This window comes from Protopterus annectens, chromosome 5.part0 (genome assembly GCF_019279795.1).
Source record: "Protopterus annectens isolate FY-2018-M chromosome 5.part0, PAN1.0, whole genome shotgun sequence".
Taxonomy (NCBI): domain Eukaryota; kingdom Metazoa; phylum Chordata; order Ceratodontiformes; family Protopteridae; genus Protopterus; species Protopterus annectens.
The window spans coordinates 1672355756-1672370663 of NC_056735.1; the positions used below are offsets into that span (position 1 = coordinate 1672355756).

The window sequence follows — 14908 nt, forward strand, 5'->3', positions numbered from 1 at the left end:
GTTATAGTGAAAGATTTGGAGAGTTTTTGCTCAGGGTGGCACTTTCTGGGATGTATGTATGAGGTACTAAACTTAGCAATGTCCTACTATATCTCAGCTATTCAAATCCAATATCCCAGCTGAAAAGAATAATTTCTTTAGTTACAACCATTTGCTCACCACAACATTTCTGGCAAAGTACTCTGCATGGGCTTTTTATTTTTAAATCTACCAACTTTGTTACCTTTCCCCAAAGAAACATGTTTCTAATTACCTTTCTCCCACCACACCTCCAGCAATTTGCTATCTACCCCAGGAAAAATTCTCTGAAGTCTGCTTGGGGGTATAAAAATTCCAATACAAACATTTCCATGCAAAAATCCTAAAGCTTCTGGAATTTGTTGCATAGTTGAGACCATACAGATGCCCTCTCATTGTTCCTTTGTAGTTGTCTTTCCATTCTTTTTTCTCAATCTTTTCTAACCTCTTCTGATTAATTCTTATATTTACCATGCAACATTTGCACGCCATACTAATTATCTTTAACAGCAACTTCTGTTCCAGAAAACTAAAACTTCTACCAAAGCTGATCTTTCACTTAGCACTCCCCCATCCCTTTTTCTTTGCCAATACTCTCCAATCCCAGGTGTGGAAGAAAGTTCAAACTTTGACTTAGCCTCATCCCACACTTTTACTTTTCTCTGATTACTTGCTTCAAAAAAACAGGGTTCCTATTCTAATTATTTCCAGTAAATTTCAGCCCCTTCAAATATATTCTATACTTCTAAACACAGTTGGCACAGTTCCTAGAATACTTTCTGCTTGTTTATGAATATATTCTTCTGCATGCTGATTATCCTTATTATGCCTAATCTAATAAAAGACTAAGAAGACAAAAACATTTTTACTGCTTATATCCAGTTCCACAATTTTTGTATTATATTTTGTTCAGTTTCTTCTCAAATATCTGTAGGTGCCTGTTTTATGTTTGTTTATTTTATATCCTGAACAGGCTTGGAACCCTCAAAATGTTCTACAATGCATGAATGTCCTTATTTGGATGTATCACATATAAAATCACGCTCTACAAATAAAAACAACCTGTCTCAAGTATCATATCAGTTGTATCCTTGAATTTGTGAACCCATTGTTTTTTTTTGCCTGTGACTCTAAATGTAAAGCAACAACAGTGAGGAAAAAGGACATTTGTCTCTGGCTCCACTTGTACAGCTCATCAGGGAGGAGCCCTACTACTTTAATTCTTGCCTCCAGCTCTTCATACATCCTTTCTTACTAACCCCATTACACTATCACAGAGCACAAATGCTATTGCTGCCTTACTCAGCTCCCCAGCAATCAGATGTTGTCTCTGCATCATGACCCGCCAACAGTGGTATTTTCGTACAGTCTGCTTCCCTCTGGAACGTTATTCGAGTAATGTTGTCAAATGTTTGTCTCCACATCAAAAAGTACACTGAACCAGAATTATAAAATTTGGTAACATCCAGCTTGTATAGATATAAACATTTTATAGTCATGATTTAAAATTGAAATAGGGAATTATGAGGACAGATCTGAAAGATATCCTTCCATATCACTGCTGCAGTATTCTTTACTAAAGGGATTCCCTGCCAAGTGTAGTCCAATGGCCGGCCAGTATTCCAAAGGATTTTATACATATTGTACATCACACGTATGCTCCTCACTCAAGGTGATGAACATAAAGGTGAAGTATGGACGTACATACCTCAGAACGTCTTTGCAGTCAGTCCGAATGCCACTATTAGTCATCAGTCTGGACACTCCTATGCTGGTTAAGGAGCTGTGTTTCAGATAACTGCCCCATTGGGGGTCTCTTCTCATCTTTTCTTCCTTTTTAGTTTTGGGGGTTTACATGTCATCCAGAGAGGGATAATGTCAGTGTGAGAGGCAGATTCCCTATTAGGATCATCACAAGCAGTGTCTTCTGTTTCAGTGTTTCTCACAACCATACAAAGCATTCGGTCTAAAACATTTGTCCCCAAAACCCTACATAGTCATCTCTCCTCTTCGTCCATTTACCTGGAGAACCAGAGTCTTAAATTGTTGGCGCAGGGTGCTATGGCAGAATCTTCCCTTCCAGGTGGTCAGCTGCCTGCCATAAGAGTCAGGGCTGATTCAGCTGCTACCCTCCTCCACTGGACATCTCTGTCAAGGCTGGTGAAAGTCCAGAGGATCACCCAGTTGTTAAGTTGGATTCTTCTGGAGGCTAGCATGTATCAGAATTCTCTCATTTCCTCGTAGTCTCTGCAGACGTCCGCGCCAGGGGGGAACTCACCTGATTATTTCAGAAGGACCAAGGGGGATTCTTCAGATACTTGTTTGGGAGGAGATTCCTACTATGTTAGTTGGGTGTAGGCAAGGGTCTAAACCTCCCAGGTTGTTTTGGGCAGACATCCCACAAAAGAAAAAAAAAAAGCACGTTTCCCCTATTCCTAAAGATCCCCAGCTTTAATGGCAGGATTTTACCCAAAGATTATTTAATGCACTGATGGCCTTGAAGTCTCCCCAGTGTGTTTCTGTACCTGCTCCCCACTTGGTACACTGCCAAGACAGGAGGACTCCTATGCAGATGAATTGGATTCTAGGGAAGAGTCTGTGGTATATTTCTCTCAGATTTGTTCTCCCTTGGATTATAACTCTGAGGAGGAAAACTCTGTCAGCCCAGACTCTCCCTTTGAAGAACTCTCCTTTGGGGATACTATTTCTCGTACAATGGAATTTTTTTTAAATGGGACTGTTCTCAGGTTTCTGACATTCAAAAGAAGCATTATGAGCTCCTCCACATGGAGTGGTCCAAGCCTTCTGCTGTCATTCCAGTCTTGGCTGTCCTCTTAGATACCTTTTCAGCAGCTTCTGTGGCTCAAGATTCTCAATCTTCAGCCCCTAAAAAATCTGATAAATTTTATAAGGTGCCTGATGAGTGTAAGTTTCTATACAAATGTCCTTCTGCTGACCGTTCTGTAGTGTCCGTCTCTTCTAACAAACCCTCTAAGCTTTTGCCTTCTACTAAAAGTATAGTTGTGTACACTTACCATAAATGTAGATGTTCAAGTGTATTCACTGTTGCAGTCATTACATTTGGGTAATCTGCTGGCAGGATGCCCTTAGTCGGCCTGAATAACAAAGTCTTGGGTCCTGCGCCGGTTGCTGCCTCCTCTTCCATGACGTCAGGTCGTCAGGGGTATAAAACATGCAGCCAACGCCATTTTATTCAGTTTTTCTTGCCCCTGATGTCAGGTGCCCTCCAAATAAGGAGCAAAAAAATATATATATATATATATATATATATATATATATATAAATAGATAGATATAAGTAAACAGCAATATATGTAAATGCACTTTTAGCAACATAAACTTTACCTTCATCTAAAAGCAAATACACCACAAAGGCTTTAGGATATAGTGAAGGAAAGAGAAGTTATAGAAAAGGGGGATGGCGGGTGGGTAACCCGGACTGCAACAGTGAATACAGTCGAACATCTACATTTATGGTAAGTGTACACAACTGTACTATGTTCTTCGTGTTTAACTGTTGCAGTCATTACATTTGGGTAGAATCCCAACGCTATGGATGGGAGGATGGAACTAAAAAGTATTAGGAGCAGCTATAAGGCCCTGCAGAACTGCACTGGCAAAGCCTGCCCTGGATTTGGAGAAGAGAGGCAAATGATAATGCTTTGTGAAGGTATGCACAGAGCTCCAAGTAGCAGCTTCTAGACTATCTTTGGTTGGAACTCCTCTGAGAAAGGCTGCTGAGGTAGAGGCAGCCCTGGTGGAATGTGACCGGATTCCCTTGGGCACAGGTTTACCATGGTGCAAGTAGCAGAAACGAATGCAGTGGCTTATCCACTTAGAAATAGTCTGCTTTGATATAGCTTTCCCCTCTGATCCTGAAGCACATGCCACCAGTAGTTGCTCAGACTTTCTTAGAGATTTGGTCCTGTTTAAGTAGAATCTTAGTTGTCTGTGTACGTCCAATGAATGCACAATCCGCTCCCCCTTGTTCTGCGGATTTGGGTAAAATGTTGGCAGGTGAATAGTTTGGTTAAGAGCCACACTGGATACCACCTTAGGCATAAAGGAAGGATTGGTCCTGAGGGACACCCTGTCCGGGTAAAATGTAATAAAAGGCTCCACAGCCATGAGAGCCTTTAGTTCTGAAACCCATTTTGCTGAAGTGATTGCCAAAAGGAAAGCTGTTTTCCAAGATAAAAATTTTATATCCACAGTAGCTGCTTGTTCAAAATTAGGCAGGGTGAGTTTTTCCAGCACAAAATTGAGGTCCCATGCAGGAGTTGGTGATCTTCTATGAGGCCTTAAATTTTTGGCCCCTCTAAGATACTGTTTTAGCAGAGGATGCAGAAAGATGGGAGGGTCTGTGTTGTAATGTGCAGAGATGGCAGAGGCATGGATTTTTATTAAAGAAAAAGATAGGCCCTTCTCAAGCATCTCAGTCAAGTATTGTAAAATCTGATGGATACTTGGTTTTGATGTGTCTGTTCCTTGTGCTTGGTTCTAAGCACAGAATCTCTTCCATATATCAGCATAAGAATTTCTAGTACTAAGCCTTCTGGCTTCCAAAATGACATCCATCACAGATGTACTGAGAGGTGTTTGGATAATTAAATGGTCGGCCATGCTGCAAGGTTCAGAGTTTGGAGCTGGGTGTGCAGAATTTGATTGTTCTGCTGAGAAAGTAGATGAGGTATTTGAGGCAAGTACCAAGGAGGGAGTTGAGACATATTCCTTAGAAATGGGTACCAGTGCTGTTGAGGCCAGTTCGAAGCAATTAGGATAATTTTTGGTTTTCCCTGTCTGACCTTTAGTAAGACCTTGGAGAGAAGAGGCAGAGGGGGAAAGGCATAGACTGATAGGTTTTTCCAACTGAAGGATAGGGCATCCACTTTCCGTGCTTGTCTGTGATAAGTCCTTGTGCAGAATTTGTCCAGTTGATAATTTTGGGGAGAGGCAAATAGATCTATGTCTGGGCTCCCACATTTCTGTGTTACCATGCTGAAGACTTGTGGGTCCAGTTTCCACTCATGTGGTTCCGTAAGATTTCTGCGTAGGTCGTCTGCCAGAGTATTTTGTTTTCCTGGCAGGAATTGAGCTTGAAGATGCACTTGGTAAGTAAAGGCCGTGTTCCACAATGCCATGGCTAGCCTGCAAAGGGGGTAGGAATGTGTACCCCCCTGCTTGTTTATGTACCACAAAACCGTGGTGTTGTCCATCTTTATCAGTATTTGTCCTTGATGAAGTAAGTCCTTGAAGGCTGTCAGAGCATTCGGAAAGTGCAGTTTTGTACCTACCATAAATGTAGATGTCCGATAGGTATGCATCTGCAGTCATAACATATGGGTTGTCCTGCCTCAATTCCAAAGTCTGGGTCTGGCCTCGGCTGATGTCGCACTTTCCCCGACGTCAGAGCTTCTGGGGTATAAAGGCATCAGCCGATGCCATTTTCCTCAGTGTTTCTTGCCCCAGATGCCAGGTGCCCTCTAGGAAGGCTAAATTTGAATAAATGTTGAAAATTCCAAACTAGCAAACCAAATATATATATATACATATATACATACAAACAAATACACCATAATAGATTCCCCCAGCTAGCTAAAAGAGGGGTAAGCACCCTAGGAATACCACAGAGGGGAAGGAGGGTGGGTAATCCTGACTGCAGATGCATACCTATCGGACATCTACATTTATGGTAGGTACAAAACTGTACTATGTCCTTCAAGGATGCATCTGCAGTCATAACATATGGGTAGAATACCATAGCCAAACTGGGGGAGGAGGTACTAAGATAATGATGGTGTAGTTAAGATCCCCTGTAAAACTGCAGTTGCAAAACCTGCTCGGGATCTGGAGTATAAAGGTAGATTGTAATGCTTGGCAAATGTATGCATGGAGCTCCAAGTAGCAGCTTCTAAAATGTCCTTGGTAGCCACCCCTCGTAGGAAAGCTGTAGCGGTGGCTGTGGCTCTTGTGGAGTGAGGCCTGATATTTTCAGGAGTTGTCTTTCCATGAAAAGAGTAGCAGAATCGAATGCAATTTCCTATCCATTTTGAAATTGTCTGTTTGGAAATTGCTTTTCCTTGCACTCCAGTTGCATATGCTACAAAAAGTTGGTCAGTTTTTCTGCTGGTTTTAGTTCTGTCCAGATAGTAGCGTAGTTGTCTGTGTACATCCAAGGTGTGCAATAGTTTTTCCCCTGTTCTGTGGGTTAGGGAAGAACGTAGGCAAATGAATAGCTTGGTTCAAGGATACCCTGGATACCACCTTTGGCATGAAAGTAGGATTGGTTCTCAGAGACACTCTATCCTGGTGAAAAGTAAGGAAAGGCTGCACTGCCATTAGTGCCTGTAACTCGGATACTCTTCTTGCTGAAGTGATTGCTAGAAGGAAGGCAGTTTTCCAAGATAAGAACTGTAAGTCTGCTGATGCTGCTGGTTCAAAAGGGGGTAGTGTTAATTTTTCCAGCACAAAATTGAGATCCCATGTAGGCAGAGGAGGTCTCCTTGGAGGTTTTACATTTTGATCCTCTTAAAAATTGTCTGAGGAGAGGGTGAGAGAAGATAGGAGGATCCATGTTGTACTCTGCTGAAATTGCTGAAGCATGAATCTTAATGGAAGAATAGGACAGGCCATTGTGGAACAGTTCTGCTAAGTATTCTAGGATGTGTGTTAGGTTTGCCAGTGTGACATTTGTACCCTTTGATGCACTCCAAATGAGGAATCTCTTCCATTTAGCTGAGTATGTTTTTCTTGTGGAGGGTCTGCGAGCCTCCAGGATAATGTCCTTGACCCTCTGAGATAAAACAGTTTGGTTTTGTTTTAAGCAATTTTCCAGGGAGTTAGCTGCAGTGTTTTCAAGTTTGGATGCAGGGTCTTGTAGTTGTTCTGCGTTAGAAGTAAAGGCCATAGGGGTAGAGGCCATGAGTTCGTCCGAGACATGCTTCTCAGTAGCGGGTACCAATGCTGCCTTGGCCAGTCTGGACCTATCAGAATCACCTTTGGCTGTTCCTCCCTGTTCTTCAGTAGAACTTTGTACATCAATGGGAGAGGTGGAAAAGCATACACTGTTAGGGCCTTCCAGCTGAAAGAGAGGGAGTCCACCCTCCAGGCTTGTGGGTGGTATACTCTTGAGCAGAATTTGTTCAGTTGGTGGTTGAGTGGGGAGGCGAACAGGTCTATCTCTGGCATTCCCCATTTGTTTGTTATGATTTTGAAGATGTCTGGATGCAGCATCCATTCGTGAGCATCCGTGGTAGTTCTGCTTAAGCTGTCTGCTAGTGAATTCTCTTTTCCTGGTATGAATTTGGCCTGCAGTTGGATGTTGAGATTCAGGCCTAGGTTCCACAGATCCATTGCCATCCGGCATAGAGGGTAGGAATGCGTGCCTCCCTGTTTGTTTATGTACCACATGACTGTGGTATTGTCTGTCCTTATCAGCAGGTGTCCTTGCTGGAGGAATGATTTGAATGCCTCGATTGCATGCTTCACTGCCAGCATCTCCTTTAGGTTTATGTGCAAATCCAGCTGGTCCTGAGACCATAGGCCTTGGATACACTTGTCTTCCATGTGTGCTCCCCATCCTAGGTCTGAGGCGTCCGTGGTGATGGTCTGCCTTGGTTGTGGTTTGTTGAAAGGCAACCCTATGTTGGTCTGGCAGGCCTGAGCCCACCACAGGAATTCCTTTTTCAGGCATGGAATGATTGGTATCATGGTTACTAGACTGTGCCTGTGTTGAGACCATACATTCCTTCGGTACCATTGTAATTTCCTCATATGCAGCCTGGCATGCGGGATCAAGATTATGCAGGATGCCATGTAACCCAGGGCCTGCAGGACTTTCCTTGCAGTAAGCTGAGTTTGTCTTGTCAAAGCCATGAAGTAGACTGGGAGTTGCTTTTGTTTTTCTTCTGTGAGAAAAGCCATCTGAGTTATTGTGTCCAGATCCACTCCAAAACGTTAGCCTTTGGGATGGCACTAGTCTTGACTTCTGGATGTTGACTGTGTATCCCAAGGCCTGTAACAGGTGTATGACATAGGCCAAATCCTTTATTAGTTTTGTCTTGTTGTCCGCTTGTATTAGGCAGTCGTCCAGGTATGGGTAGATTTGAATTCCTGAAGCCTGCAATGTGCAATTACTGATGCCAGGCATTTCGTGAATACTCTGGGCGCAGTAGATAAGCCAAAGGGCAATGCTGAGAATTGATAATGCTCTGATCCTGCAAGAAATCTGAGGTGTCTTCTGCAATCTGGTCGTATAGGGATGTGCAGGTATGCCTCCTTGAGATCTAGAGTCACCAGCCAAGACTCCTTGCCCAACATGGGAAGAAGTTGCTGTAGGGTCAGCATTTTGAATTTTGGCACAATGAGATATGTGTTTAGTGCGGACAAGTCGAGAATAGGCCTCCATTGGGTTTCTTTTCTTGGTACAAGGAATAGTCTGGAGTAAAATCCTTGGCCTTGTTCCATAGATGGTACCCTTTCTATTGCTTTCATCTGAAGTAAATTGTTGATCTGTCTTAGAGCCTCTGGCTTCTGGTTTGGTGGTAGGTTTGGCATTCTGCTCTTTTTTGGTAAAGTGTGGAAGTGAAACCTGTATCCATTGTCTATTGTTTGCAATGTCCATTTGTCTTTTGTAATGCAATGCCAATTTTTCGAGAATAAAGCCAACTTTCCGCCCAAGGGTGCTTCCAGTTGTTCCCTGGTAGGCGGAATCAGAGCCAAGTCATTGTGTCTGTCCTGTGGAAGTGGATGTAGTTGCAGCTGTGGCAGTACTCCTCTGGTTGGCAGGTTGCCACTGACGATCCCTGTAGGCACCCTTTGATTGACCTCTGCCTCTTGGGCGTCTATTCCTGCCCCTCTGTGCTCTGGAGGTGTCTGGAAAGGACCAATTCTTTGAAGGCCAGTTTCTGCTGAACCTCGGAGGTTGGACCTGCAGAAAATCCTTTACTGTTTGCACAGATTTTGCTTTTCTTCCACTTTCTTTAGAATCTCCTGTGCAGGGGAGCCAAATAAACTTTGTTTCTCCATTGGAGCATCTAGGAGTTTAGCCTTGACATGGTCTGGCAAGGATTGCTCTTTAGCCAGGCATGCCTTCGAATTACTGCTCCAGTCATAGCTGATCTAAATGAAGCCTCCAGTGCATCATAGCCACATTTTAAGAAATGATTACTGACCTGCTGAGAGTTGTGTACCAAATCCTGAAGGGACTTACGGTCTAAAGGTTCAGGAGAAGAAAGCTTTTTATTCAGCTGATCTAACAAATATTCCTGGTACTGTATCATATGGAATTGACAGTTTAATGCCCTGGCAGAAAGAGTAGCAGATGTATAAATCTTTTTTCCCCATCTCTCTAATGCTCTTGACTCTCTGTCAGAGGGTAGGAGGTTTTTGGCAGTGGCAGCTGCAACACCTTTTGGGCCCTGAGAAATAGTTTCTGGGTCTGCAGCATGGGCTTTACACAAGTGAAAGTGAGAATCCGGGACCCTGTAATATCTGTCAGGTTTGGCAGGGGCCGGGGGGAGAGAATCAGGGGCAGAACTGACATCATTATATTTATCATCAACTACAGTTAGCACAGGTGGTATGGCTAAAGGCCTATGCTGTGGCAAGTGTAAAAAGGTCCTTAGTCTTTTTCTAGAATCAGAGAAATCCTGACCATGCCATTGAAAGAGTTCCCTCATTGAGTGTAAAGTCTCCCCAAAGGAAAATTCTTCTGGAGGGGAGGCAGAAGGAATAGAGTCTTCTGCATCTGAATCCTCATAAGTTGAGTATGGCCCTTCCTGATGGTCTGATAAATCAGATCCATCCGAGGAGTATTCAGAGGAGAGAGGTTCAGGGGGTTCAGTCCTAGGCCTTTTGTCAGGAGGAGGTTGAGAGGCCCTGTCTGGGTGAGGTTGGGAACCCCTAATCAGAGATATAAGGTCCTCAGCAAGGCTGAGAATCTGAGAACTTGAGGAAGGTCTCAGAGGTAAATTTTGCAGGTAAAGCCTTTGAAAATTTAGCTGCTTTAGCCCTGGAGAAGGCCTTAATAGACATAGAAGCAGGGGGCCTAGCTGCCCCACGTGCAGGTGCAGAAATGTCCAAAGGGATGGTGTCGGACAATTCTTGTGCGCTTGCTTCTTCGGTAGGGATTTCTGTAGCCGACTCTGCCGGGGCCTCTCTGGCCTCGGTTGTCGGAGGTATGATTTCGGCAGAAGTAAGAACCGAGGACTCTGTTTCAGCCGAAACCGAGACACTCGTGGTAGGCCTAACCGTGGTTTCAGCCGAAACCGCGGGCCGCGAGTGTCGGTCCTTTTCCTTGCGTTTTTTGGCTAAATGTGTAGTCGGACTCTCCGACGGCATTTTATATGCAAAAGCGGATACAAAAAACTCTTCTGCGAACTCCGACCGACGTCTAAGAGTCCGTCGGTTGAAGGAGGCACAGGCTAAACAAGCTGATACGTCGTGGTCTGGGCCTAAGCAAGGAAGGCAATAAGAATGGAAATCCTTATGAGGTATTTGTTTCCCACAAGTTAAACAGTTATTTACTTTGTCTGACATCGGCTGAGGCAAGAAAGAGCCCCCAACGGGGTACTTAGCTTTTTTAGAAGTCTTCTGTAGCTGAAATCTCTGGATCTGACCGACCGGCACTTGCGAACAGCTTCTGCTTCGGGCACCGCGCGGCAAGAAAGACCGAGGAAAATGGCGTCGGCTGATGCCTTTATACCCCAGAAGCTCTGACGTCGGGGAAAGTGCGACATCAGCCGAGGCCAGACCCAGACTTTGGAATCCGGCCGACCGAAGGGCTGCCTGAGGCAGGACAACCCATATGTTATGACTGCAGATGCATCCTTGAAGGACATCCTCTAGCATCTCTTTCTGGTTGATATGCAGATGCACTTGTTTTGGGCTCCATATGCCCTGAATGCATCTCCCCGCCAGGTGGGCCCCCCCACCCAAGCATAGTCTGATGCATCTGTAGTTAGAGTTTAAGTGGCAGAGGGTAGAGTGAATGAAAGTCCCTTGTTTTGGTGACATGTCTCTGCCCACCAAAGAAACTCCTGTTGTAGGCAGGGAATGAGAAGAATCATTGTTTCCAGACTGTGACAATGTTGACTCCATAAACTTTTTAGGTACCTCTGAAGTTTCCTCATATGCAGTCTTGCATATGGAATTAGACGAATGCAGGATGCCATAAACCCCAAAGCCTGCAGAATTTGTCTTGCAGATAACTGGGTTTTTGTTGCCATCTGTTTGAAGTATGTTGTCAATTGCCTTTGTTTGTCTGGCGTAAGATAAGCCATCTGGGCAGTTGAATTCAAGCTTGCACCCAGGAATGTAATTATTTGAGAGGGTAACAGTTGCGATTTCTTTTCGTTTATTGTGTACCCTAGGCATGTTAGAAGCCTTTTTACAAATGCCAGGTGTTGAAGAAGAATGTCCTTGTTCTCTGCTTGAATGAGACAGTCGTCCAGGTAAGGATAAATTTGTATGTTTCTTTGTCTGCAAAATGCAATTACTAGTGCCAGGCACTTTGTAAAGACCCCTGGGCACAGTAGATGAGCCAAAGGGCAATGCAGAGAATTGGCAATGCAAAAAACATGCCTTGAAGCGGAGGTATCTTCTGCATGATTCCCTTATTGGGATATGCAGGTATGCCTCGTTTAAATCTAGAGTCACTAACCAAGCGTTCCTGCCCAGCATAGGTAGTAGCTGTTGTAAAGTCAGCATTTTGAATTTTGGAATGTCCAGGTACGTGTTCAAAATCGATAACTCCAGTATTGGATGCCATGCATTGTCTTTTCTGGGTACCAGGAACAGCCTTGAATAAAAACCTTGTCCTTTTTCCTGTTCTGGTACTGGTTGAATAGCCCCCATCACCATGAGGGACGTAACTTGTTTTTGAGCCTCTGCCCATTGATTTTGTGGCAGATCTGGCCAGCCGTTTGGAATTGGCAAAGTACGGAAATGAAATCTGTACCCCTGGGATACTATGTTTAATACCCATTTGTCCTGGGTAATTACCTGCCAATATTGAGCATGAAGTGCTAATTTTTCCCCCAAGGGGGCTGCCAAAAGATAAGTGCTTGGTGAAGGTAGAGGGAAGTCATTGAGACTGCTTACTGTAGGGTGGCGCTTTGTTTCCTCCAGATTTGGAGGTAGAGGCACCCCATTGCTTTGACCTTTAAGAACCCTGTGATTGGTATCTAGACCCTTTTGAGCGCCTGGATTTGCCTTGAGAGGCTCTGTTGGACACAGGAAAGGACCAATTTTTAGTAGGCCAGTGCCTACTGAACCTGGGTGGCTGCACTTGTAAGAAATCTTTTACAGTTTGCATAGATTTAGCTTTGTGTTCCATTTTCTTTAAAACCTCTTCTGCCTTATTACCAAATAGAGTACCATGCTGTAAACGGGCATCCAACAATTTAGCTTTAACATGATCAGGCAGATTTTGCTCCTTGAGCCAGACATGCCTTCTAATTCACAGATCCAGTAACTGCAGCCCTGCAAGAGGCCTCCAAGGAATCAAAACCACATTGCAAAGTATGCTTTCCAACCTGTTCTGCTGCATGCAATAATTCCTGTAATTCTTAATTTTCCACACAATCAGAGATCAACATAATTTTCTGTTTCAGTAAGCCCATAACATGCTGTTGATATTTAAGCATATGAAACTGGCAGTTTAAGGCCCTAATTGCCAAAGTTGCAGATGTATAAACCTTCTTTCCCCACCTATCCAGCGCCCTGGAATCTCTATCAGAGGGGGTAGGATTTTTGGCTGTAGAGGCCTTTACACCTTTGGGACCCTGTGAGATAGTCTCAGGATCAGCAGCAAGAATTTTGAATAGAAATTTGTGGGAGTCAGGAACCCTGTAATATCTGTCTGGCTTACTAAGAGCCAGAGCTAAGGAATCAGGAGCCATGCTCGATTCCGAAAACACATCAATAATGTCTAATACAGGAGGTATAGCCAAAGGCCTATGCTGAGGAAGGAGGACGAAATCCCTAGGCCTCTTTTTTGATTCAGAAAAATCCTGATTTTCCAAAAGAAAATGTTCCCTTAAAGTATGCAAGGTTCACCAAAAGAATAATCCTCAGGAGGAGATGCAGATGGGATGGATTCTTCTGCATCTGAATCCTCATAGGGTGGAACAGAAAATTCCTGATCAGAAGAGGAATCAGAAGAAATGGAAACCTGATCTGAAGATTCATAATCAGTGTCTTGCCTAGGCCTCTTAGCAGGGGGGGGGGGGGGGGGTAATCAAGTTCTTAGCCATTTTGATCATCTGTTTTTTTAAGCATAGGGACCCGAGCATGTGGCTCATGCGTCAGTTTATTAGACTTAGAAACTATTTTTGATCTCGTTTTTGAAGCTGGCATCGGTTTTATATAAAAATGTTGAGGCCTGAAAACACCCTCAGAAGCCAGTGCCTGCTCAGCGGCTCTGGACCCATCCAAGGGAGAGACATCCGCGGGTTCAATACTCTGAGAATCTCGCGGCATACCAGACTCCACATGGGTCTCGGTAGAGGCCTGCAACTCAAAAGTAGCGGGTATCAGGGGCTGCAAAAGCACCTCACTGAGTACCGGCAAACCGGCGACTGGCTTAGGAGAAGCTTCGTCGTCGGTTTTGGACCTCGACGGTCTGTGTCTGTCTTTTTCTTTGCATTTTTTGTGAACTCCGGTAGTCGGATTGCTAACTGACGACATTTCAGGATAATTAAATCTGGATCCAAAATATTCTGAAGCAAAAATATACCGACGCTTAATAGTGTGTTGGTTAAATCGAGCACAAAATCGACAGCAAGGCATGTTATGATCTGGGCCTAGGCAAGGAATACAGTACAAATGAAAATCCTTATGAGGTATTTGCTTCCCACAAGTAATGCAATTATTAACTTTTACTGACATTGGTAAGAAGCAAGAAAAAGTTTCCCCAACGGGGTACTTAGCTTTAGTTGAAGACTTCAGTTATGAAACTCGAATGCGAAAATTTCAAGAGTCGGCCGACCGGCACTTGCGAACTGCTTCTGCTTCGGGCACCGCGCGGCAAGAAAGACTGAATAAAATGGTGTTGGCTGCATGTTTTATACCCCTGACGACCTGTCATCGTGGAAGGGGATACAGCAACCGACGCAGGACCCAAGACTTTGTTATTCAGGCCAACTGAGGGCAACCTGCCAGCAGATTACCCAAATGTAATGACTACAACAGTGAAACACGAAGAAAGTACAGTTGTGTACCTACCATAAATGTAGATGTTCGAGTGTATTCACTGTTGCAGTCATTACAATTGGGTTATCCTGCTGGCAGGCTACCCGCAGTCAGCCTAAGTTCCAAAGTCCTGGTCCGGCGTCGGTTGCTGTCGCCTCCTCCCTGACGTCAGTGCGCCAGGGGTATAAAAGATGCAGCCAACGCCATTTTCTTCAGTTTTTCTTGCCTCAGATGTCAGGTGCCCCCAAAATGGTAGGTTAATATATGCCAATAAACATGCATGCAGCAAAGTAAAGCTCTACCTTCATCTACAAGCAAATACACCACATAGGTTGTATATAATAGAGAAGTACAGATAAGACTCAGCAAAGGAAAGGGGGGTGATGGGTGGACAACCTGGACTGCAACAATGAATACACTCGAACATCTATATTTATGGTAGGTACACAACTGTACTATGTTCATCGTGTTTCACTGTTGCAGTCATTACAATTGGGTTGAATCCCAAAGCTAAGGTTGGGCGGCTGGGGCTAAAATAGGATTAGGAGAGGCTATGAGGCCCTGCAGAACTGCAGTGGCAAAGCCTGCTCTGGATTTAGAGTAGAGAGGTAAGTGATAGTGCTTTGTAAAAGTGTGCACTGAACTCCAAGTTGCAGCCTCTAAGCTGTATTTGGTTG

The 14908-nt window shown here is 44.2% G+C and overlaps 1 protein-coding gene across 1 annotated transcript in view; it reads right to left on the bottom strand.

Annotated features, from left to right (window-relative positions):
- The window catches only part of BRWD1 (bromodomain and WD repeat domain containing 1), a gene marked incomplete in the record, with an annotated part of 4378631 nt that overhangs the window by 1142113 nt on the left and 3221610 nt on the right, over window positions 1-14908 (bottom strand).